This window comes from Lepisma saccharinum, chromosome 1, assembly GCF_977018435.1.
Source record: "Lepisma saccharinum chromosome 1, izLepSacc3.1, whole genome shotgun sequence".
Classification (NCBI taxonomy): domain Eukaryota; kingdom Metazoa; phylum Arthropoda; class Insecta; order Zygentoma; family Lepismatidae; genus Lepisma; species Lepisma saccharinum.
In genome coordinates, this window is record NC_139229.1 from 213,814,805 (window position 1) to 213,841,746 (window position 26,942).

Genomic DNA, 26,942 nt, shown 5'->3' on the forward strand with positions numbered 1-26,942 from the left:
TTTGGAAAATGACAAGTCTTATGACCTTAACACGCCAGGTCCGAAAATCATTACAATAATATACAACAAACACACAAATAGGGAATATCAAGCTACAAGACTTCTTCTGCTGCCAAACATACAGAAGATGGACGTCAAGTTATAACACTTCTTTTGTTGCCAAACATACAAATGGGGGACATTAAATTATAACACTTCTTCTGTTGGCAAACATACAAATTGGACACACTAAGTTCTTAAAACACTTCTTTTTTCGCCAGACATAAAAACTGAACATTAAGTTTCAACACGTCTTCTGTTGCCAATATACATAAGGAGGACATTACTTTGATACTTCTGTTACTAAACATACAAAAGTAAGATATTACGTTAACACTTCTTGTATTGCCAAACATACAAAAGGGAACATCAAGTTATACCACTTCTTATATTGCCAAATATACAAGAGGGAGCCAGGACCCGGATTTTGATGACCTAAAAATCTTTGAAAAATGACCTTTAAAATGACAACAAAAATCCTGTAAAATGACCTAAAATCTTTTAAAAATGGCCCAAAAATTCGTACAGAACTCAATCTGCGTATTGAAAATAGTATATATATTCCAAGACAAACAATTTAACAATTGCTTCTTCACTTTGGTGTGTTGTACGGACTGTGAATAAGAAACTCGACAATGTTGCATTTCGCGATTTTCAGACAGGCTTTGTTGCGCTGGTAGTTAAACACAGAGATAACATTCAGACAAAACAGAAATTGTGGAACTTCTTATGTTTCTGCATGCAATGACACAATTTTTTTTAAAAAATGACCTAAAAATGACGCAAAATTTTAGAAAAAATGACCGAAAAATAAAAATAATTGGTAAAAAAATGACCAAAAAATGACTCAAAAAAATTTACATTTCTTCAACCTGAGGAGGGTGTTCAGGATTTCTGTACTAGTTAGCAATGTCTACGTTGCACCAGTTAAAAGATGAAATGTCATCAAAATCCGGGCCCTGGAACACTTCTTTGTACATACAAAAAGGGAACGTTAAATTATAACATGTCTCCTGTTGTCAAATATACGAAATGGAGTCATTAAGTTATAACACTTCTTGTGTTGCCAAACATACAAAAGGAGGATATATCGTCGTCCTATTTTTTATCGTGAAGATTCAATTCACTTTACATACCATTTTAGCAACGCGCAATTTATCGAACAACGGGCAGGAAATTTATTATCACTAAGTTTCCCCATATGCTATATATACAGACCAGGAGACACCTTAAAGTGGCTCTTAAAGATAAATTGCCCAGGCAAGGTTCGCAGCAGAGCTGAAGTTCAAACACATCTTATCAATAAGATTCTGACGACGCCGAAGACAAAATTTATCTGGCTGTAATTTTCTGAACGCGATAAACCTGGTCTGCAAAGGGATGAATATCTTTTATGGGTCGTTTAGAGGAGAACTTTATATATGAATGAAATTTATCGTTTTAAAAGGGATGGTGGGAGCCGGATTCGGGTAATAAAATTTTGCTCTTCCTTTTCTTAAAAAAAATATATGGTTGGGTATGGGGTGGTTGTAGATTTATTCTTTCGTGGTCTTACAAGGTTTCAAGATGGGTGTCGTGTGGTATCGGGACGAAATGAAAGGTTCCAACGTTGGGTGCAGATCCCTAACAAATGTACGAGACTGCTATTCAAATACAAGTCCCTTGCAGTGAGTTCAGACAGTGCTGTTTGTGTACACGCGCTCCCAGGGTATAAAAAAGCGCGGGTTCAACTGCTGGGAATAGAACTGTACTATATGTCATATTGTTTTTCGTTTATTGATGACGTGCACGGTTGGGGGTGAATATGTAAAAGGGACTGGGCTCCATACCCTGTACCGAGCTTCCTGGTCAACTACACTCAGCTCATGCCGCCTTCATCAAGTAAACGTATTTTCTCGTTTCTCCATTGCATTTATTAAATGAACGAAGAGCACAATTATATCGACAAATTTTTAATCTACCCAACTGTTTGTCAACGGGCTCTTTACACCCCTTGTTTACTTTAAGGTAAGTGTTTTACTTTGCTTTTTGTGCCACTTTTGGCTAATCTGCGAAGATGCGGATGAGTGATGATGTGAAGAAATTGATGAATCGACTCTCACAAACATCCATTCCCAAGGCCGGGATTCGAACCCAGGACCCCTGGCGTCGTAGCGCGATTGTTTTACTTTGAAGGGTGCAAAATGGCCACAAGTGCCGACGCACCCAAAATTTTAGCTCATTCGTTCATTATATCGTTGGCGGAATTACAAATTTGGCATGTTAGGAACACAAGGGGCGCGTATAAACTAAAATTTATCGTAAACAATAAATTTGTGTGCGAATTCCTTGTGTTCTTTGTTGCTATTTAGTGTTTTTGTGCCACTTTTGGTTAATTGCGATGATGTGCCGAGTGTAATTACTACATGAAACTGAGAAAGTCACGCCAAGAGTAGGATTCCAACGTAGAACTTTGCGTTGGAGAAGAAAAACCCGATTATGGGGTTCATAACCTCATGCCCTTCTCCTATTTGGTAGGCAAAGTTATATGCAGTGACGAGGCATGGTGCGTTGCTGCTACGGCTAAGAATTAATACATATTTCACCGCCTAATTTTCTAATTAGGAAAAATGGCGGGGTTGGATACGTGCAATCAAATGAAAACACACACAGTATGATTATTAGAACCAAAGTGCCGCGGCGGCTCCATTAGACCACTGAATCGTTCTTAGTAACAAAGGCTGTGCGTGTTCCCTCAGTAACGTGAAAACATGGAAAGCAGGCCTCTGAAAAGAAGAACATAACACAGTGTCGAACAATGGAAATTGTGTGTGGAGCAACTACATACGTATGTCCACCACTCCTATACATAGAAGATTTCTGGAGTTCCATGAACACGTGTAAGTGCTTCCACTCTATTGTAAAAACTCTTGAAGTACTATCGATAATTTTGGCGCAAGTGACCTATCGATATTACTTGAGCCTTTGACGACTTAACCTATAACAATCCTTTAAAAGGGTTCCTTATATCTTGCACTATGTACCCTAATCATTCTCAGCTCACACAATCAAAAGAAATTATATGCTGTACATGTCGGTCCTGGAAGAATACGGGTTATATTCTCCCATGTACTGTTTACGTGTCTTTCCCCAATACTGCACAGCAACATTATGGGGACCATATTATTTCTGGTAATACACAAAAATATGTTACCGAGTTGCTGTGCAACAAAATAGATGTAGGTGAATCACTCCATTTCCCCATTTACACCGAACACAGTGCGTTATTACACCAGTCTGAGTATTTGTAGAGCATAGTTGGAATTAATTTTGCACCACACTTCCAGCAGCATATTTTCCCATACACAAATTAGCTAGTTGCATTAAATCCAGTACAGACTTCAATAATTATATTCCTAGATTACCGACAATGTGATACTACATGCTATCATTCAAAGCTAGCGTCTTGCACCAAATTTTTACAAAGCTGTTGGTTCTGGGTTCCGTGTGTATCTTTACAAGATCTTTTGGTGTCTAAGGCACTGTGGAGAAAGTCCTTTCAAACTCTATACCCCAAAGAAGTGCTGTTTACAAAACTCCCGTGTTTATAGCCAGCTTCTTCCTACATCCATACAGTTTCCTGGACTACTTCTTTCATCGTCATCGCCCAACAACATAACTCTTACCAGCGCAGCTTCTACATCGAACTTATCTCCTCGCCGATTCCTGGAAAAGGGTTTTGTACTCGTACTGGAAGTTTCCAGCTCCAGCACGGCTAATTAAACTTCAGAACCAAACTAACTGGAGGATCGCAGTTGCAGTCGGCGACGATGTACGGGCAGAGGGGGAGGGGTATCCGCTTCACAGAGTGGAAGTAATTCAGGAGATACCAGCATCGCCTTCTCCGTTCGTGAGGAGATCGGAAATCTTTCAAGAGACAGAGGCGCTACACCAGACAAGCAAGAAGCAGTGGTGCAACATAAACACGACACTTTTCGTTCACCGATAAGGTCTCGATCCGAAGTTAAATGCATCGTTTCCTTTCTCAGATGCCATCTCGTTCCCCTGTTCCGTTCTGTCAACTGAGGGAGACCGACGCGACAGGAACAATCGCAGATCGCTAATGAATCAGCCACCTCTTGGGGCTCGCGTTCAATTCGGTTAGCCTTTCCTCAATGCTGTCGCCATGGGAACCAGGCTGCCTTCATTTTACTCCTAATTAGAAACCGAAGTTGAACAAGATGAAAATCAAGAAGAAAATGAACTAAAAAATCGTCTCCTTAAGGTGACCTATCTAGAAAACACTCAAGAATCACTTGCCCATTTCCTCCTCCGCAGTACACCCCGGAAACTGCACTGTGACAGGCTAACGAGGCATGTTTGACGCAATAATATACTGTGCGAGAACGGTTAATATTACAAGACTTTAAATCGTTTTTATGTGGCATTAGAAACCTTTCTTTGTAACAAAAATATATTTCAATATAATTTGTGTTGACATTTTGATAGCAACCGTATCAATATGTGTCTAGACTTGTAGTATATTGGTGTTCTTTATCCGAACATGCAGCGTTACAAGGAGGAGTATACTTTACAGAATTGACTGAATTTAAAAACAATCTGATTTGTTCCTCGATAAACACGAACTATTTATAAAATCAACTGGTCGGCCTCTGTGGCGAATTGGTTGGCCTATTGTGCCATGCAGGTCTGTTAACCCCTTCATTTACATCATCAGTTCATCATTTATCCTCCCCCTGGCGTTTAACTTTGATAGGTGAGAAAGAGTTTTCATCTCTCAAAGAGTCATCCATCTCCCAGTCTCTTCCATTTACATTTATAGGTAGGCAGGTACTCTTTACAATAGTTGTTCCTATTTGTCTATGAAGTTTAATAGCGAAGGAATCGTTTCTGATGCAATGTGTCTAAGTCAAACACTGTTATTATTATTGACTATTGATTTGCCTTAAGACTGGTTGGTTAATCTTGCCAGGAGGAAGATTGGACGATGTTTTTTTTTTTTTTTTTATATGGGCATCACCAGGAATTAATTCTTGGAGGTTCAAGATGTTTCTTTAAAATAGAATAGTACTACTAATATCAATATAATAATCATAATAATTATTATTATAAACTAACAACATTATTTTATTGAGAAATTTTATTATAATATTCCTACGTAGGCTTATGCTCCATACACGAGATGAATGAATGTGCGGCACAACTCGTTTCCTTAATTTTTTCAATTTCATAGCTTTAATATACTGAAATGCAACATTATTATACAGGGTGACTGGTAATTAGATGTATTCCCTGAAAGGGGTTAAAGTAGAAACAATTTGCAATAAATTTGACCATATGATACCCCGTCCGAAAATTAGTAGTTTTCGAGATAATCGAATTTCAATTGTTGTTTTTTAAATAATAATATTCTACATAAAAAGATGAATTGAGCAAAAACTGCTCATTGTATGGAACTTATTTCAGCATTTTCTGATAGCTAACAAATAAGAGGTTCGTTTAAAAAAAAAGTTTTCCCAAATAACGATCACATGTAAGTAACGGGTGGGTCTAAACTTACAAGTGATGATAAAAAAATGCACTCTTAGTTTACTTGGCAATGTATTAATAACAAAAATGGTATGACACGAAGCGTACAAATTACTTAAACCTTGTGACATCTGCTATCCAGCAAGGTACAAATGTTGCTAACATTCACATTTGTGTACAAGAAATAATACTTCATTCATCTTCATGTGAATGGAATCAATGAACAATACAATTAAAGAACATTACACGTCTTGATCAAAGTGGGCACCTCCGTTACGAATGCAAGGCACATCCTCCAACAACATTGCCATCCCGTTCCTCAAAAAATGTTCATAAGTGATGCCATTTAAGATTTGTGGCAGGAAAAATGGCTCGATCAAATGATTGTTGATTACGCCCATCCATACTTCTGCCTGGGCGTGCGACAGTGGCTGGATGAAAATTACCCAAAGAAATGGATTTGCCGAGGCGGCCCGATTCCCTGGCCGGCTCGATCCCCCGATTTTACGCCTTGCGACTTTTACATTTGGAGCCACATGACAAGACACCGGTAAACTCGCAAGAAGAGCTCAGGGAGAGGATCTTAACAGCTGGTCAACACATCAAGGACACCATCACATCACGAGTTACGATACCTGTGTCCGTAAAAACCTGTGTGCCTGTATTCGTAACGGAGGTGCCCACTTTGAGCAAGACGTGTAATGTTCTTTAATTGTATTGTTCATTGATTCCATTCACATGAAGATGAATGAAGTATTATTTCTTGTACACAAATGTGAATGTTAGCAACATTTGTACCTTGCTGGATAGCAGATGTCACAAGGTTTAAGTAATTTGTATGCTTCGTGTCATACCATTTTTGTTATTAATACGTTGCCAAGTAAACTAAGAGTGCATTTTTTTATCATCACTTGTAAGTTTAGACCCACCCGTTACTTACATGTGATTGTTATTTGGGAAAACTTTTTTTCCAACGAACCTCTTCTTTGTTAGCTATCAGAAAACGCTGAAATAAGTTCCATACAATGAGCAGTTTTTGCTCAATTCATCTTTTTATGTGGAAAATTGTCATTTTTTTAAAAAAACAATTGAAATTCGATTATCTCGAAAACTACTAATTTTCGGACGGGGTATCATATGGTCAAATTTATTGCAAATTGTCTCTACTTTAATCCCTTTCAGGGAATACATCTAATTACCAGTCACCCTGTATTTAATTAACTTTTACACACCTGGTTCGCGAAAAATCTTTGAAAGTATGATGTAAATGTTTGAGTCATTGAGTTTACATTGTGAGCTAGTTGAACTCTCACGTAAAAATCTCATTTTTTTTATTTTTATTTTTTTTTGAAACTCATGAAACAATTTATTCATATGAAAACATGAAGTTCTGATCTTGTTCCTGCATTTTACACTAAATTTTCTTTTTGTTCTTCTGCTGAAATTTTAATTTACTGTTATCAACTATTAAAGTAATGAGCTTTTTTTGTAATTTGAAATTAACGATGTTAAGTTCCGAAAGGAGGGGCCAGTCGAACCTCCTCGCGACTCTCATATTAAAAAAAAATATTTTTAGTATTCTTAAGCGTTGATTTATGTATTTTACGCTTTTAAGGTTTATTTTTACATGAACACTCGAAACATATTTGAAACCAAGGAACAATTCCGAGGCAATTTCCTTCCGGGTGCACCAACCGTTGCGTGTAGAATCAGAAACGCTTACGTCATACCCACCTCCGTTTTCCTCCTGAAATTAATTTTCTAAAGTCCACATTGTTTCTGCACTCGCACGTGGCACACGACAACATTGTGGAAAGCTCTTTCAAAACACGAGATTGGAAGAAACAGAGGGAGGCATAAAAACACACAGAGAGAAAGAGAGAGAGAGAGAGAGAGAGAGAGAGAGAGAGAGAGAGAGAGGAAGGAGAGCGAAAACTAATTACTCCCCAGAAAACCCACCTTGCTTCCCACGGGGAGAGAGGAAATGAGGGGTGCAAACAAGAATGGAGAGCCGACAGAACTTTCATGTCACATCGAGGTCCAGAGGAAAACTGAGCGAGTGTTCAGAGGTCCTTTCCTTCCTTTTTTAAAAAAAAAGAAGAAAAAAAATATTTCGTCCGTCCTTGATGAGATTTCGGTACCCGAAGGGACCGCAAAGCTGATCCTATAAAGAGGACAATTACTGGATTGTTGTCTCCATGACATTAATTAAACAGAGAAGTGACCTCTGAAAGACAAAGCGTCCAAAGCTTGATGGAACTGTCTTGTGGTCATTTTGACTGCCATGTTTCGAACAGTGGTCAATGCTCTGAAATTATGTAGGCTTCACGGAATACGGTTGCCAGGGTAATTTCTCTGTTATCGTTTGTAAACATTTGCTGAAGTTGCAAGAAGGAACATCGTTCTCGGTACGGTTATTATAAGGATAATGTGACCATTGTTAATGAGGATTCTTGGAGAATCCTAATTTCGACGTCAAAGAGGCAGATTTTCAGGCAATTTTCGGGACTAAAAGTGGTAACCGTTGTAAGTGCCAAAAGCGAAAGTGTTGGGAAATCGCATAGTTCCGCACATTAGCCCGTACGAAAGTGCACACTACTGACCTCTTTACACGCCCTTTGAACTACTTAGAGGGCTACCAGCCACATTTCACGTTTACCACATTATAAAGCATGGCACATTTCACAGTTTAACGTGGAAAACTGCTTTTGAATTATTGTGGCACTTACAGCGTTTACCAATTTTAGTCTTCAAATTAACAAACATAAATTATAAAATCATCTTACATAAACATCTAGCATCAATCAAGGTATTGGATCAAGAAATCAAGAGGAAATGTGCATTTATTTTCACATTTAAATAATGACAAATATAATACCTGCTCTTCCAGGATATAGATCGGTGACAGTAGCGTGCCTAAGGGAGGTTTGGACGGGGTCAGAGTTAGGGTTAGGCGTAGAGCTGACAACTCTGCACTGTAAAAAACTATGTCAAGAATCAGCAATATAGGGCCATGGATGTTCCCAAGGTAAAATATTCCGGAGGTAAAATAGTCCCCCGTTCGGATCTCCGGGTGGGGACTACTTTGGGAGGTCCCTGGACTAAGGATAAGATCTACGTTAGGAATAAGGATATTAAATTAGGCACCTGGAATGTTCTGAGCCTTTACCGGCCTGGGGCATTTCATTGTACATTTAATGAGATAGTTAAGTATAAATTAGATGTAGTAGCTGTCCAGGAAATTAGGTGGCCAGGAGAAGGGAATTGTAAAACTAAAAATTATACTTTTTTCTATGGTGGTACTGAAAATCATAATTTTGGAACAGGCTTTTTCATAAATAATAGAATTATCTCGGCTCTTAAAACAGTAGAATTTATTAATGATAGGATATCATATACAGTTTTACAGGGTAGGTGGTGTAAAATTATTTTAACAAACATACATGCACCAACGGAAGATAAAGATGATAATACTAAAGATGATTTTTATACAGAGTTAGAACAGGTCTTTGATAAATTTTCTCAGTATGATATGAAAATTCTGTTAGGTGACTGTAATGCACAGATTGGCAAAGAAGAGACATTTAAACCCACGATTGGTAAAGAAAGTCTTCATGAATTAAGTAATGATAATGGTATAAGATTGATTACTTTTGCAACCTCAAAGAATTTAATTGTGAAAAGTACCACTTTTAAACATAAAGATATCCATATACCTGGTCTTCTCCAGATGGTAAAACTCATAATCAGATAGATCATATTCTCATTGATAAGAGAAGGCATACTAGTATAATTGACGTTCGTACACATAGAGGTGCTGACTGTGCCAGTGACCATTATTTAGTAATTGCTAAATTAAGAGAAAGACTCTCAGTGATAAATCATAAGCAACAAAATCTAAAAGTTCTAAAATTTGATACAGGAAAGTTTACTGATGAAATAATTAAGAAAGGTTACCAAATTAAACTGTCAAATAGATTTGATGTTTTGCAGGATTTAAATGATGATGAAAATATAAATGAAACAGACGTAAATAAGAATTGGGAGCACATACGTAATGCAATAGAATCAGCAGCTAAAGAAAGTATAGGATACCATAAACCGAGAAAAAGTAAGCCATGGTTTGATAATGAATGTCATAATCTAATAGAAATAAGAAATCAGGCTAGACTTAGGTGGTTAAATAACTCTGATGATACAAATCTAAACAATTATAATAGAATAAAGCGAGAAGTTAACCGCACGTTTAGAAGTAAAAAAAGAGATTACTTGAAAAGCAAAATTAACGAAATTGAAACAAACAGCAAAAACAAAAATATCAGAGATTTATATAAAGGTGTAAATGAGTTTAGAAAGGGTGGCAACCTAAAGTAAACTTGATAAAAGATAAAGACGGTGATTTTCTAGCTGAACCAAGCTATATTCTAAATAGATGGAAGAACTACTTTAATGACCTTTTAAATGTTCATGTAGGAGATAAATCAGAAGTAAATGAAGTCCACACAGCAGAACCTTTAGTTCCAGAACCTAACTTGACTGAAGTTAAAGATGCTATTAAAAGGCTAAAGAATAACAAAGCACCTGGCATTGATTTAATACCAGCTGAGTTAATTAAATATGGTGGAAATTCATTAATATGTCAAATTCATAAATTAATTTGTTTAATATGGATTAAAGAAGAAATCCCTCAACAGTGGAAAGAATCCATAATTGTTCCTGTGTTTGAAAAAGGTGATAAAATGAACTGCAATAATTACCGTGGAATTTCTCTACTCTCAACAACATATAAAATATTATCTAACATTCTTTCAACAAGACTAACCCCATATGCTAATGAAATTATAGGTGATTATCAATGTGGATTTAAACGTAACAGATCAACTACAGATCAAATTTTTCACATCAGACAGACACTTGAAAAAAGTGTTAATATAATCAAAATGTCCATCAGCTATTCATTGATTTCAAAAAGCATATGATTCGGTCAAAAGAGAGAAAATATATAATATATTAGTAGAGTGTGGAATACCTAAGAAGCTTGTTAGTATCATAAAAGTATGCACCAGTGAAACAGAAAGTAAAATTCGAGTGGGTATTAATATGTCTGACAAATTTACAATTCATGATGGGTTAAAACAAGGAGATGCATTATCTCCATTGCTCTTTAATTTTGCCTTAGAATATGCTGTAAGGAAGGTAAAAGAAACTAAAGAAGGACTAAAATTAAATAGTGTGACTCAGTTGTTAGCATATGCAGATGATGTAGACCTACTGGGGGATGATGTGAATACAATTAAGAATAATGCTAAAATATTTTTCAAAACTGCTAAAGAGATAGGTTTGGAAGTTAACAAAGAGAAAACTAAATATATGCTTACAGGCCGAAACCAAGTGTTAGGTAATAATCAAAATCTAATTATTGATAACAAATCGTTTGAGCCAGTTCCCAAATTCAAATACTTAGGAGTAATATTAACAAATGAAAATTATATTAAAGAGGAAATAAAAAGTAGGCTTAATTCAGGAAATGCATGTTACTTCTCTCTTCATAAACTTTTGTCTTCTCGTTTAATATCTAAGAAACTAAAAGTTAAAATATACAAAACCGTAATTTTGGTTGTAGTATTATATGGATGTGAAACTTGGTCCCTTACATTGAAAGAGGAACATAAATTGAGAGTATTTGAAAATAAGATCCTTAGGAAAATATTTGGACCTAAAAGGGATGAGGAGACAGGTGAGTGGAGAAGGTTACATAATTTAGAACTACATAATTTGTATTCATGTGCAGATATTATTAGAATAATTAAATCAAGAAGACTTAGGTGGGCAGGCCATGTGGCACGAATGGGAGAGGAAAGAGGAGTTTACAGGATTCTTGTTGGGAAACCTGATGGTAAGATACCTATAGGAAGGCCAAGACGAAGATGGAGGGACAACGTCGAGATGAACCTAAGGGAAATCGGTAGGGATGGAAAAAAGTATATAGATCTTGCTCAAGATAGGAACAGATGGAAGGCCTGTGTTGCTGCAGCCATGAACCTTCGGGTTTAAGAAGGCTAGGGAGTTAGTTAGTTAGTTAGCATAACTCCCCGCCTTTGGACCAGTATTTCTAAAAAAAAAAAGTCAGAGGCAAGGAAAGATGGCAAAATGAGGGTTGACTACTAGAAAATTATATATATTCAAAAGTCCTGGGCACTCCACTGGTCGGTGAGAACCTTCTATTGGATAGAAATGGTAGTGAAACGAGTCATAGATGAGACGGGCTTTCAAAAATCGTCACATAATTCTTCTAGATTTGTCGAGACGAGACAGAGAAAACGTGTAAAATCCAAACGGACGAGACTTAGTGAGTCTTGTTCCAGACTTTGGTGTTTCAACATTTTATCTACACTCTAAACAAATATGCAACTGAGCTGCCACCAAAAGTGGTGTAACAGCGTAATTAGTGTACCACAACACCTAATCGGGTGTTAAAGGCCTCCATACTTGGTGTGGTGGGGCAGCAAATGGTGTAAAAGGACACCAAAAATGGTGTTAAACAACGCCAATTCCGCATTAACACCGAAAGGAGTGGTCATGTTCTGTGAACACCACTTTTGGTGGCAACTCAGTTGCATATTTTTTAGACTGCACAGGCTGAACTAAAAGTACCACATCAATATAAATTTCCCATGTGGTCTCACCAATGACAAAACGTAATTGTAGCCGTGTATCCCAGTTCTGCAGAATGCGGGGCACTGTGTCCGGCAAAATGTCGCGACACTCCACGGCAATTCGCTCACGCAAATGGCGCCAGTCCCTGATCTTCACAGTGCCGAATTTGGATTTCAGGTAGCCACGTGCCGCAAAATCCAGTGGATTTACGTCAGGTGATTGAGGACTTCATTCCACCAGTTTGGCGGGAAGTATGGCACCCAGCCAATCACGCATCTGCAAGCCATCACAGACCATCTCGTTGTTGTGGGACTTCTAGCCCATCTTGTACGTATTATTGGTAACTATGAACTTGTGCAGCTCGGTAGCATAAATTCAGGAGAAAATTGGGCACGCGGTGAAGAAGAAGGTGTCTTCTTTTTCCGAAAAAAGAGCAAAAAAAAAAAAACACCTGGTACAATACAACTTAACTATTAACAGAGTGCTAAGTAGAGGCAATAACTTCGACACCTTGGACATGGGGTACCCGCCAGAAAATGTGTACACCATTACTTCGTGCGAAGCGTAAAGACCATTTAGGCAACCCAAATAACAGGAGAAATTTCATATCTGAAAATTTTAAACACATTTGTTGTTCCTTACTGTCACCGGAATCGTGCACCGGGAAGCAACAGGAATATTAAAATACTATGTTAAGTATTGTATTTCTGTTTGTTTGTTTAGTTGAAGGATTTGTTCAAAAAATATAGGACGGAAATGCTTGTAACATGATGTTCTTTCTTTTTGAATGGCTTCAGTAAAATTTTTTGGACTTTTTAAATGCATAAATCCTACATATTTTACTGTTTTAGATACACAGTTTTCCGGGCACTACTCACATCATGCAGAGGCCACGTTTTCAAGAAGGGTTAGCGTAAACTTTGTCGACGTTGTTAGCTTTTGACATAGCCCCGTACTGATGTCTGCTCTTCTGGCGGGAACCTAGTACAGTTATGCCTTTCGCCCTCTGTATGTTGTAAAGTTTGTGTGGTAGCACCTTACATATTTAGAGACTCAAGACGAGATCGAGACTTGGTTTTACGAGACCGAGACGGATGCTTATAAATCGAGACAAAGAATGACACTGACATTTGCACTACTACACGAGACAGTGATGAATTCAGGGGGTGGCCCGGGGAGGAATCTTCCCCCCGAAAATTGAAAAATTTCCTCGAAAACTTCAATAACCTGGAAGAGCATTTAGACAATAGCTAAGAGATTTTTCAACCATGTTCCTTTTGGATTTTTTCATTCACTTTAATTAAATGTAGAACTTACTTTTTCGTAATGATAAGCACTGTTTCAGTTTTCATAATTAAAAGTCAAAATAATAAACGAATTTAAATTATCGTCCGTTTTGATAACTGCCAACTAATTCCATTTCATTGAAACTCAACAATGGACACGTGTACAGCAGCAGGTCTGGTATAATGTAAGCTTCTATTGTCGTAACAAATTTCAACTTACAGCTATTTTAACGATTAGTCAGCAGTTTACTGAGGAATGATATGCGTGCATGTGCAGTCTTAACGAAATTTAGACTTAATTTAACTACGTATCATAGGCGTGCGCACGGGGGGGGGGGGGGCAAATGCCTCCCTAATCATGAACGTCCGCAGACTTTTTCCACGCAGGGACACGCAAGGTATTTTAACATGGGGTACAATTTTACCGATAATAGTGTTGCCCCCTCAAAACACCTCTTCGCATTCCTGCATCTCCATTATAATAATTAATGTAAATTATTATGACAAACCAAATTATACGTGTGAAAAGGGACGCGCACATTTGAGAGACAATTTATATGATTTTACGAAATGTAGTTTTATTTGTATAAAATTTGAAATCGAGGGGGCAAATGCAGCTCTGTGCCCCCCCCCCCCCTCCTTCTTGCAGGTGCTCTCGGCCGTCTGGAAGAAATAATGCAAGAAAGACGTGAAAACTAATTCCATCTTGAGTATCATTTTGTTCTGCTACTCTGAGATTCTGCTAGTCTTGCTTTCCTTTACTTCCATGTTTGCCCCCCTGAAATTGATTTCGTCCAAGGTTGGGGGAAATGTCCCCTGCCCCCCTGAGGTTGCGGCACTGCACTCCCTCCCCCGTAGTTGCTTTGAACTTTCATCGGCTTGAAAATACTTAATTTTCTTTAAGAGTATAATATCGTTTAATAACGGCGATAAGATCCCTCTATACTAAATGTCTAGGTGAAAGTATGATAATATAGGAATATGGACGTCTGGAAGGGGGGCAAGGGTGGCCATATCTTCCCCTTAGAAAACGAATTTCAACTTAAAAGTACATGGTTTTTGCTGTTGGTTTGTTATGGGGCGGATGAATTGATTATATATATATATATATATATATATATATATATATATATACACACACACACACACAATATGGGTGTGTATATATACACACACACACCCATCGATGCAATCAAACTTAAACAGTGAGATAAAATTAGGTTTTTCATTCCCGACTGAACTTTCATCAAGGCTTTTACCACCCCCCCCCCCTAATCAGAGGGTCTGCGCACGCCTATGCTACGTATTAGAGGTAAGGGACAATTTAAAAATATTAGTATTGTTTTATTAGTGTTATAATTTGTTGCCTATGACACCACCCAAGGGAAATTTCATATCCCCCCCCCCCCCTCCTGAGGAAAGTGACTGGATTCAATACTGTTTTGAGACGAGATAATGCCAAGTCTCGTCTCGACACCATTCCTGCTTTTGAGCACTAATTTCGAACACTATACGCACGGCCATGAAATTAGGCTGGTGGTAAATTAGGTTCGCGCTGTTGTAATCCGTGTGATACAAACTGACGGTATTTGCTCGAAAGGTCAGGGATGACAAAACAGTGCCCCGGAGAGAGGTCGGTCTGACGCTCGAAAACTAGGCAAGGCAGCCCGGTTGTCATTGCCACGCAGTGCGCGGGAACCAGCGACTTTTGTCTCGCTTTGCTTTTGCCATATGTGGCACCAGCGCAATTCTGCCCAGCCGCCTATTTTCATGACCGTGCGTGTAGGGGCCGAACAGTTGCTTATACACATTCGTGGAACACAGAAATATACAAAGCAACGAACGAAAAGCCATGCAATCGTTGGCAAAATCTGCTTCCGGCAAGAACAACGCAGGCAACAAATTAGCCTATATGCAGAAGCGAGGAAGCGTTGGGAATGGAGATTGCGTCGGCTTTTCTAATTAAGCACATCAGCAGCAGAAAGTGTGTCGCGGTTTTCGTGTCACCTGATGTTCCAACGAAGGTAATTTTGCGAATTGCCTCCTTTTTAAACAGCCCTTCTCTCCTCCCCCACGCTCCCTTTAATTACTACCTATCCGCTCACCCCTTTTCGTCCGGTGGGCCTCCGCCACAATACGTTATTTGGCCACATGATTGCACGCATCGGGATTCTGTGGTTTCTGATCAGGATGGTCTCCCCACCAGAAATGCTAACTCTTTAGTGGGGAGGAATAGGAAAGGGGAGGGGGTTGAATAAAACCGCCAAACATCACGGACGATTCTCGCTAATTATTACGGCGATTTCTGAGGACGCGGATTTTTAAACTAACTCTCGCAAATACCCACTTTCCACTATTTTTTTTTTCGGGTTGTGGTTTTTTTGTTAGGTTCGTGTTCGCTGCAATGAGCGTTTTTCGCTCCAGCGGCAAATAGTTCGCACGGGCAACGCTAGATGGCATACAGAATCGATAGCTCTTCCGCTCGAACGAGCGGAATGCACTCGAACCCTGCTAGTACATGTATTTCCGCCATTTGTATATGGTAGTGGGCTTTCAAATATGGATAGTGAAATTAAAAAAAACAGTGAACATTGTTATCATCTCCACGTTAAAAACAGTTTTGTATATCTTACCGAGATATGTAAAAATTAAATAAACGATTAGGGGCTAAGACTACCTAGCCTGATATTTTGTGTGTCTACGATTATTGTCACATTAAAATTATGTTCGATTGAATGTTATAACTGCATTTTATTATTTCGCAGAATATGGTTATCCTTTTCGGTAACGGTGGAGGCACACAGTGGTTCGGATCCCTCTTTAAACTGTAGGTCCAGTTCCGATTAGCCTTCATAAACGTAAAACACCAAATCAAGCAACCAACCTTTCTAGTAAGTGAACAATGATGTACACGTACTTGTTGCACTGTGATACGATATTTGTAATTGCTTAGGCAGATCGGTCAGTCTGTTTCTGTCTGTAGATATTGCATACTTTCACATGTATTGTATTTGAGTCTTACATAATAATACACGGAATTATTATTTAGAATTGTAATTCATAGAGTGGTTTCCTTCCTTCTGTGTGTTTTAGTTTAGCAGTGCTGCTCATTAGGTTCTGAAATACAGGATGTTGTCAATCATTCCACTACGAGTGTGCTACGCTCGAGCGTGGGAGACTCGAACGAGTTTGAGCGAGCGAAAGTGGTCCCATGCAGTACTCTAGTTCGTGTGTTTACAAGGCTCGATGTAATTTGTGTGTGGGATGAATGAGAGAAGGAATGTTTGGTTCATGGAGCATCTCATGTAGCGAAGGGAAGAATGGTAGAGATAAGTATCGAAACAAGACCAGATTTGAAAGGAAGCAGAAAGTTAAAAGTTGCCAAACAGGAAAACATTTAAAAGTCGTCAAAATGGAAAGTAAATTATTGGAATCTACTCACTGACAGAAGCAGAAATTGCATAACTTTTGCTAGACTTTTTATTTTCCTAGAAACTTTTACATCGTCAGCATATGAAAGTCAAGTTGAGTCAATAACAAAAGGTAAATAAAATACTGCATTACACTGTCTTTCGAGTCTGTGGAGCAAAGCCGTAAGGGGAAAAAGCTAGTGGGCAGAACAAAGCAGTGCGAGCTGCTGTAAAAGCCGGGTAGCTGCAGCCGCGCCCCCCCTTAATGAACTCACTTCCCCTCGCACGCTTTCATTGGTCGAACCATGTAGAGTCGTACTTGCGCAGAGGAATTGTTTTCGTTCGCTTGCTCCAGAGATTCCCTGGACAGAATGTAGTCAAAATACGAAATTCCAAATCTTGGAAGAAAACTGCATATAAGATTCGGATTAGTGGAACATGCCTTTGACTATATTAGCATTCGTTGAATGGGATTTCTTCACAGGAAATAGAAAGAAGAAAAACATTTTTTTTATCAGAATAGGAACAAGTCATGAAAACAGTCAATTTACAAGCACGTCATCTATGTTCTTGCATATTCCTTCCTGGAAGGAAATATATGTACCGTCACAGGCAATAAAAATGGGACACCTAGATCCTGAGATACTCGCTTCCCTGCAAGACATTATGCGTGTTGCTTAATTCTACGGCGATAAGTGGATTTAAATAGCAAATTTTCATTGGCAACTTCTACCACCGCCAAAAAGTTAGGCAACACGCATATCTAGGTGTTCCATTTTTATTGCCGGTGACGGTACATGTGTCAAAACGCGCTTTTTAGTCAAATTATGCCTTGACCTCCAATACAGTTGCCAAGTGCATTTCGGGAGACCTAGAGTAAGCTGCATCTGTTCTTATCTTTCCACGTTTCCTTTCCTTCCGTGGGTAAGAACGAATGCTGGAAAGTCTGGACAGTTCAGTCGGAGGAACCAAAAGAAGACGATCCCGAAACCTAACCTCGTCGTTGTATTAAAAGGAAAGAGGAGAAAAAAAAACGAATCCAAGTTCAGGGAATCGGGAATCCATCCTGGTTCTCCAATTACACCGAGCCTAGAGCCTTCCCACTCCCGAATATTAGGTTCAGCTCCTTCCAACATCTTCGGGGAAGGAAGGAGACACAACAGGAGAGAGAGAGAGAGAGAGAGAGAGAGAGAGAGAGAGAGAGAGAGAGAGAGAGAGAGAGAGAGAGAGAGAGTAAAAAAATCCTGAATTCCGAACTCCAGAACAAATTACAGAAGATGCACACGCGCCAAAGTCCCCGAACGGAATTGGAAAAACATTTTCTCTCCTACTCTGTCCCGCCCCGCCCTTGTTACTTTCTAACGAGATTGCATATCATTTTCTCTTCCCACCCCCAAACCCTCCAAGAGCTCCCTAAGATTACGATCCGCCTCTCCCATTTCCCAATACCGAAATGAAGGTAGGGCGTGAATTCCGCAATTTTTTTTTCTCCAAGTCACCAGGATTTATTGGCCGGGATTTCTCCAGCTCCGACATGATATTTATCTCATCCACGCCCCGGCACGGTGAGATCGGAAATGAGAAAGATAGCGTACGTACTTAGGGTTGTCTCCATACGGACGTGGCCTATGACTCAATGCAAGGATTACGGATGGTCCTCCGGAACGGTATCCTCGGGGAAAATTGGTACTCGGAGACACGTCCAGTCTTTTCATGCACAGATAGTCCGTTTGGAATCGCCACTTATGTATGCCGCAGTCTCTACTCGGCATATAGAGGACGTTCGCAGAAACATCCTCAATTTCTATGTCCGATTGGAATTGGTTGCTTGCTGTTAACAACCGGACGGTGAACTCACAAGTTGGATGATCCTTTGAAGTTCGCACACTGTGAAGTGGGATCCCAAACGGAAACAATCTAAACTTAGCGTTATTGGATCACTATAACCAAGAACCTCGAAACGCTGTACAAAAATGTAGGACAATCATTCGTCCAAGCACTTTCTCAGAGAAACTGCTTCTTGAAACCTGGCATACTGGAACAGGTATTGTCTATGCCATGATGCCCCCTTCTCGTGAGAGCTAGGGTTAATTCCGATATAAATTGTGGCTTTCATAACAAAAAAGGTACACTAGCGTCAAGCTTTTGAAACCGAAAATATGTGAACAAACTGCTCTACAGATTACTGCTTACTTTATTTTTCAGCTGCTTGTGTCCAAACATGTAGTGCTGTAATGAGAAAGAAACGTCCGATATGTAAGAAAAAGCTCTATGGACCAAACACTGTACTCATTATTGCATCTCACCATTATAAAATTAATCCACGCTGAGAGGGGTAATTTAGTTTGGTATAAAACTTCAGTTACGTGAGATAATACGTAGAAATAGGAGTTTGGTTTCACATTTAGTGAGAAAGCTGTCACCTAAATTCAAACATCAAGCGGGGATCGCAAATACAAATGATCAGTATTCAAGTATCACCATTTTCATTGACTTTATCATACGCAATGTGAGCTTTAAGAATTAAACGCTAACGAAGCAGTTAATAACACCTGGATCATCATTAGTACAATTTCATACTTTAAAAAAGCGTAGGATATAAGAGATGACAAAAATTTAAACAGGAATGTATAGTTTGTCTGGTAACATTCTTACGTACCAAGGTACGTTATAAGACTAGCAGAGTCTCTTTCTGTATTATTTACAACTTTGAAGATTTACCAATGACCGGACATCTCACTAGGCTTAGGGCCTAATGGAATATTTAGACAAATTCCCTGAGAGGTTGTTGGCATCGGATTTTATACCTATAATCTTGGAATAGAAAATATAATTAATCTGAGTATAAGTTTCATTATCTGAATCGTCGATTAAATGCCACCTGGATAATGCTAATAATCTTGCCCAAGATAATTTTCCCAGTCTTTTGGTCGTACAGAGAACCCACCTTTGCAGATCATGCTCGACGAAGTAAAGTGGCCCGCCTGGATTGCACCAAACACCAAAAGATTAAGCAAAGGCAATTTTCCAACAGCTCCCCTGCACGACCAGCCTTGCAGAAGCGAGATAAAATGTTTCTGGGCTTATAGAAATGGGTTATTTTATGTAACTGTAAAAGTTAAAGTTAAAACTTCAAACGCATTCGTTTACAACAGAAAAAACGCAACAAGGAAGTAGGAACGGACTTTTCATTATTTCTGAGCCAGACTTTTCGTCTGCGGGAAGATTGTAAGAATCGCTCAAAAATTGTTATAACGTTATTATTATTTCATTATACTAGAATTATCGTATTAATCACTTTGTTAAGTATTAACGCTCGACAAAACTGTGAAACGACAATAAATAATAGTGTGAAGAAGATATGTTTAATTTTGTGTGTTGACTAGTTTTCTGATTTCTTGTACGATTTTACTACTCCACAAATTATACGAACATGTATTCAACTCAACAGTGTACAGTTGCAAGCATATAAATGTTTGTGTGGTAGCACCTTACATAGATTAATCACAATGCAGAATATGGAAGGTGAAGATAAATAAGATCGTTATAAAGATACCATCCCAGCATTTCAACTGAAGTAACGGAAGGAAAAAACACGGAATTTCAGTTGTCGTAGCGATAGAAATAAGCAGGAAACGGATATACGTATATGTAAATACATATTTATGTATGAAGCTGAAATCTGTTATATTTTGTATGATCTTTGTACATCATGGCATATAGACTCGAAAAATTCAGTTTCCTTTTTCATTATTTTACATACTGGCATATTAGATTTTGACTCATATTTTAGTTATTTTTACATATTATTTCCATATTTCAGAACATTTCTCATATATATATATATATATATATATATATATATATATATAAAGGTAAAGTGCTCCCCTGTGCTTAGCACCACGACATGAAGGCGTATAGGGGGTGTGGGGGTAACGCCCCACACTTTCTTGATCCGGTCGTGAGTGGGGGTGATGTGATCAGCATCACGCCCCTGACCGCCTTTACCCCCCAGGGTTTCCCCCAGGTACCCATGTCATTCGACGCTGGGTGGGCGCCGGGGCCGCTTCCATCGTTAGAAAAGTTCCCGGATTTGAACCGGCCGGGGATCGAACCCGGGACCTTGAGCATGGTAGTCAGACGCGTTACCGACTGAGCCACCGCGGCCACTCATATATATATATATATATATATATATATATATATATATATATATATATATATATATATATATATACACACACACACACACACACACACACACCATATTCGCGCAATAACTACATGTCCCCCAGTGACCAAAAGAGCTGAGTGAATTTCTCGCGAAATAACTGAAAAATTTTAAATACGCTCCCATTACTTCTTGCATTATTGAACGCAGTTTAAGTCAACATACATGTAGGGTGAGTCTTTTAAAAGAGGCCCCGTGGAAAATGTGCTCCTCGCTTGTAGGCAACCCTGGTACACCGAAGAGAAGAGCGGGGCAGAGAACAGTCCAGGATATGTCATGTCATGTCATGTTGTCGAATATGATTGGCACCGATATCCTGGACTGTTTTCTAACCCGCTCTTCTCTTCGGTGTACCAAGGTTGCCTACATGCAAGGAGCGCATTTTCCACGGGACCTCTTTTAAAAGACTCACCCAGTATATCCATTTTAAGAGACAACAGAACGAATCGAACACTTACAATAAAATGTTGTTATTCCTTGTTTTGGAAACAGAAAATGAAAACACATTTTGTGTTATTTTACAATTCATGGCAATGTAAGCATACTATATTTTATGTAGCTCGTACAGTCTCTTATATTTTTGAAAAGGTATTTTTTTTACAATTTTAATTCCCTCTTTAACTCCATATTTTGGTGAAAATAACTAAATATGTATTCACATATTTAGCACATTTTTACTACATACAAATCCGTTCCCTGGAAAAAAGTAAAACATCCACACGATAAAATACACTACCATAGGCGTTAAGCAGGAAACTGGTGGGGGATGAAAGTTCTTAATCTTCAAACACCCTTCCCCACAAACATATGTGTAAATTATACGATGTTCACTATTTGTAATGTTATTAAAAGTAAAATTAAATTACTCAATTAAAAATATATTATTATTATTAATTACATAATGGAAATTAATTTGTTACTTTTAAACATGTCAGATATATTATATAGCAGGTAACTACTTTCTTTACTAACTGGTTAAAGATGTTAATAAATTATGAAATAGTTGAAGTGGTTTTATTTTGTGTAATTTTTTGTCTAGTTTGTGCTTTATGATAACATAAATCAATTAGATTTCATAGTTATTATTTTTTTGCATTCTTGTTTTACTTTTATTGTGCGTATTGGTGTAGATTTGTTAATGATCTCTTGAGAAAGAAAGCATTCAATACTCACAACTTCACAAATTTGTGTTTTTTTCGATATTTTTCTTAGTAAAGTATATTTGAAATTAAAAGTAATTTCTTATCTTTTGTTTGTTATAACAAAAACTCCCTCCCCCGGAATATTTTGATGGGGGGATTTTTGAGGCCAAGATTGTTTGTGGGGGGAAATCACCCTCAGGATTTCGACCTCTGGCGTTAAGGAAGGAAAAATATGGCATTGAAAAACTTGAACAACGGCAATTGTGTGTTTTGTGCGTGCGCAAATTCCTATTGATGTTCAGAAAACAACCACGAAGGCAATTAAATTAATTCAATTATTCCGGGCTGTAAAATTTTATTGCCCCGTTTACTGAATCAAATCAGAAATTTCTTTTGTTGGGCTCATCAAATCGTTTCGTATAGTCGCGAGATCAATTAAAAAGGCTTAGTTTACAAGTCTTTCGAGCTTCGAAAAATTTACGGCCTACCTGTTTCTATTATGGAGTGTGAAAACGTAATTTCTTCACTTCAGAAGCGGCGAACGGAAGAAGGAAAAAGAAATATTCCGGTAGAGCTAGTTGACTTTTTCTCATAAAAGGAGACAAAACTTGCCACGCGCGATTTCTGTTCTTTTCAGTGTTGCCAACTGCGTACTTCGAAGATTCGAATGAGACTCCAGTTGAGCTAAACCGTACGACGCGTTTTTAAATACGGACTATGTTATGCGCGTTATGCGCCTACCTTCTTTTAAAGTTATTACGAAACTTTGTCGGAAATACATTTTCGAAGTGTCAGTTGATACACTGTACAGATATATTTTTTAAAACAGAATATAGGGCCAATATATACAGAGTGTTTCCGTGACTCTGATTCAAACTTGCAGGGTGGATGGAGTACCAATACGAGATAAGGAATCCCGGTCCGGAAACACGTCATTAAAAATTTATAAGCCAAAACTATAGTTGGGGCTGCCTATGACAGTGGAATAGGAGGACAACTGAAATATGCGGCTTGTAGATTTAATACGGGCATTACTATAGCGTATCGTAGTACGAAAACGTTACAGTAGTTGTTCAAAATGGCTGCATCGACGGTGGATAGGACGATAAGGTCTTGTTCCTTAGCCAGCTCGTTCACTTGATCTGTACCCACTCGATTTTTTCTTGTGGAGTCATGTCAAAAGTGTTGTCTACAAGACAGTGACGTGCGGTGACGTCGACACTTGGGGTAGCAGTCAGTGGCGTGCTCAAGGGGGGGGGGTTGGTGTGGGTCACACCCCTCCCTCCTTTTGGGCCCAGTATTCCTAAAAAAAGAAGAATGTCAGTAACAGGAAAAGATTGCAAAATGATGAATGAGTACTAAAAAAGTACACGTAATCCCCGCCCACATTTGAAAATAAAAAACGATTTGATTTGACTCTAAGCCAGAGATCCTGGGTTCGAATCTCGGCTTGGCCATGGGTATTCTTTTGTGTGTGTCCCTTCATCAATTTTATCGTACCAAAAGTGGCGGAAAAGCGAATTAAAATAAACCAAATCAAGCAATCAATCAATGATTTGATTTCATTTTTGTTACTTAGCGTCGCTTTTTTGTCACATTTTGTTCATTGCGAAGATGATGCGATAAAATTAATGAAGGGACAAACACAAAGATCATCCATGCCCAGGTCGGGGTTCGAACCCGGAACTCCTGATGTCGTAGCACGCTGTGATACCCACTCCCCCACGGTTGGTTGATTTGGTGTTTTAAGTCCACTTTATGCACAGAAACAAAACAAGTATCAAAACACACTTTTTTGTAGTTTCTTCAATAATATTCATTTGGCTTCTTGAGTTCTGAGATACATTTTCATTCCACATTATTTCATTATTCACTGCAGAGTACAACACATAGGAACAAGAATGCGCGCTCATCACGGGTTCGAATCCTCCTGGATTGTTCTTACGAGGTTCCTTCATCAATTTCATCATATCATCACTCATCCTTTTCGCGATAACCAAATGTGGCAGAAAAGCGAAGTAAAATAAACCAAACCAACAACAATATGAACGCGCGTTCTTGCCCAAATAAATACATCCGTTAGAGGTCAAGAGATTAGTATATTTAAATAAAACACTACTAAAATGAGAGAGAGAGAGAGCCTGAGCACATATTTCTAATTTAATCATTATATATTCCATATTTGAAAAAAAAAGAAAGAAAACATAACATTATTGTCTGCACATAACACGTTCCCATTTCATAAATAATAAAACTACATCCCATATTATACATACGTACATATTGTACAACGTGTAAAAGGTTGTGTAAATACAGAGAACATAAGTACTGCAGAAAATTTTATCCTGAGTTCTTTAGAGGATTTACAAAGGAAGCGAAGGGAATCCAATCCCCTATCTGTCCTATAGGAGATAGACTGGAGGACCTGAAAGCACGGGCTTTCAACCATTGCAGCGGGGGGCGAGGGGGCAAAAGAGGTAGAAGTAGAAATGTTCCTTTTCCTTGGGTAGGCCGTTTCTACCTGTAAACTGGTCAGGCTGACGAAGAGCGAGCTAGGGTATCCACAGCCAGCTTTACCCGCGGATCACGTCGATGGACGACAAGCGCGTGTAAAAGGAAGTGTTGCATATGAACTGTGGCTTTAACAAGACAATAAATATGGTCATTTGAAAATAATTAGAGACGTGAGATTGATTGATCTATCTCTGCTAGACTAGCTACTCCTCAGTGCACGTCACTGCTACAAGACACCAGTAGCGTGAGGAGGTCGTGCTGGCAAGAATCCTTGCTGCCTGTGGCGATATCGTCAGAACGACTCCAGGGAGAGCTTCTTGCGATGCCTGTGTCCACGCTGGGGACGCAATTTTGAAAAACTACTGTAATATTTTCGTCGTAGAGAACTACGATACACTGTAGTAACGTCCGTATTAAATCCACAAGCCGCATATTTCAGTTATCTTATTCCACTGTCACAGGCAACCCCAACAAGTTTTGGTTTATAACTTCTTAAGTGTCAGGGTGTTTACTCTAAGACTATGATAAAATTCAAGTATACTTCCCGGTTTTCAAGGAGAACTTCCCAAAAATTCAAGGATACAAGCAGGTGTTTTCTCTATTTCAACCTCACGTATTACCGCCTGTCACCCCCTCCCAACGCACAAATATATTAACAATATAAAGGGTCTATACGATTCCAATTTATCAAAAATTCTAATTCAATTCAATTAAACGGTGTGTGCATATAATATTTAATCTAAATCTCATTTGCCATTTCACATACTCAGACTCGAAATCCATCCACCAACACAAGTCACAAATGTTACGGGTTATAGAAATCTACGAAAAATTGTTAATTGAAAAAAAAATCAAATTGAAATTTACCTAATTAACTTCAACATATCTTGTAATATTCTTCCGTCTGTCAGATAGATTGTTCTGCAATGAACACTAACAAAGCAAATAAATATGTATAAATTCAGTGGGATTTGGATTAATGAAAGTTGCAATTTTTCACGTCTACTTAGAAAAATTCACGCATAATTCCCGGAATTCAAGGGAGTAGCCACCCTCCGTGTTTCCGGACCGGGGTTCCTTATCTTATATTGGTACTTGGGTCAGTCTCCATCGGTGACGTCCACATTCAGGATATCCTGATTCAGGATCTCTTTGAAAAGTGTCTCGATTCGGAATGTGTTTATCACAGATTTAATGCCTCAGTGGAATTTGTCCGGATTGAGGATGTCCTTTAATTGCCTAAGGGAAGGGAGGGGGTAAGACCGGTTTCTTGAGAATTTCGACCTTTAGGAGCAAGAGGAGATCATAGTCCAAATCACCTTGAAAAGACAAAATTAGGTTAGGTTAGGAATCATATCCTTACAGTGCTAAGTGCACGTGCATGTTCAAGCGGTGGAATGTCTACCCTATGAGTTAGAGTCACTCCCACTCTAGGGCTCCAATCACGAAGACATCCTGAGTTAGGACAACCTCAAATCTTTAGCAAACCGGTTCACAGAACACATCCCCAATCGAGACAATTTTCAATGGAATTTCCACAGATCCTGAATCGAGACATTCCCAGTGTGGTATAAATATCTCCATCCACATTGCCAGTTTGAATCAAAGTCACAGAAACAACCTGTAATCCTGTACATAAAAAAAAAGGACTACATCCGGAATATCAGTGCTCAATGATGTGCACAGAAATTTTTAAAGAATTGTGACATGACCGATAGTGTTGCCTTATGGCTAATTTCCCCCTTTTTAATCATTGTTCTATTTCCCCGTATATCCAGTAGGTATTTTTTGTAAAAGGCCGAAAATTGCGTTACACCAGCAACCCTTCAGCTCTCCCGCAAGTGAGCAACACCACTGTCTGTGTCCCCCCTTCGTGGTTGATTTATGATAACAGTTTTTGAGAATATATACTTATATACTTGATTTAGTATTTTCCACTTTCATATACACTTCCTTCCTACTATTAGCCTTGTTAACGCCGGTCTCCGTGGCGTGTATGGTCAGTGTAACGCGCTACTAAGCCAGTGGTTCCGGGTTTGGACCCTGCGTAATACATGGGTGTTTGTGTTTGTCCAATTATTTCCCTAGATCATATATTACTTCAATCGTCGCGATTAACTCAAGAGGTTGAAAC

The 26,942-nt window shown here is 38.6% G+C and overlaps 1 protein-coding gene across 2 annotated transcripts in view; it reads right to left on the reverse strand.

Moving 5' to 3' along the window:
• sfl (N-deacetylase and N-sulfotransferase sfl) overlaps window positions 1-26,942 on the reverse strand; it is a 491,065-nt gene that overhangs the window by 347,876 nt on the left and 116,247 nt on the right. Inside the window, exon 1 of one of the 2 annotated variants that reach the window (XM_083112033.1) lies at window positions 19,115-19,152. The exons of the other annotated variant lie outside the window; for it this stretch is intronic. The gene's annotated coding sequence lies outside the window, so the exon portion shown is untranslated. Of the gene's footprint in view, window positions 1-19,114; window positions 19,153-26,942 lie in introns of those variants that run through there. 2 annotated transcript variants of the gene reach the window in all.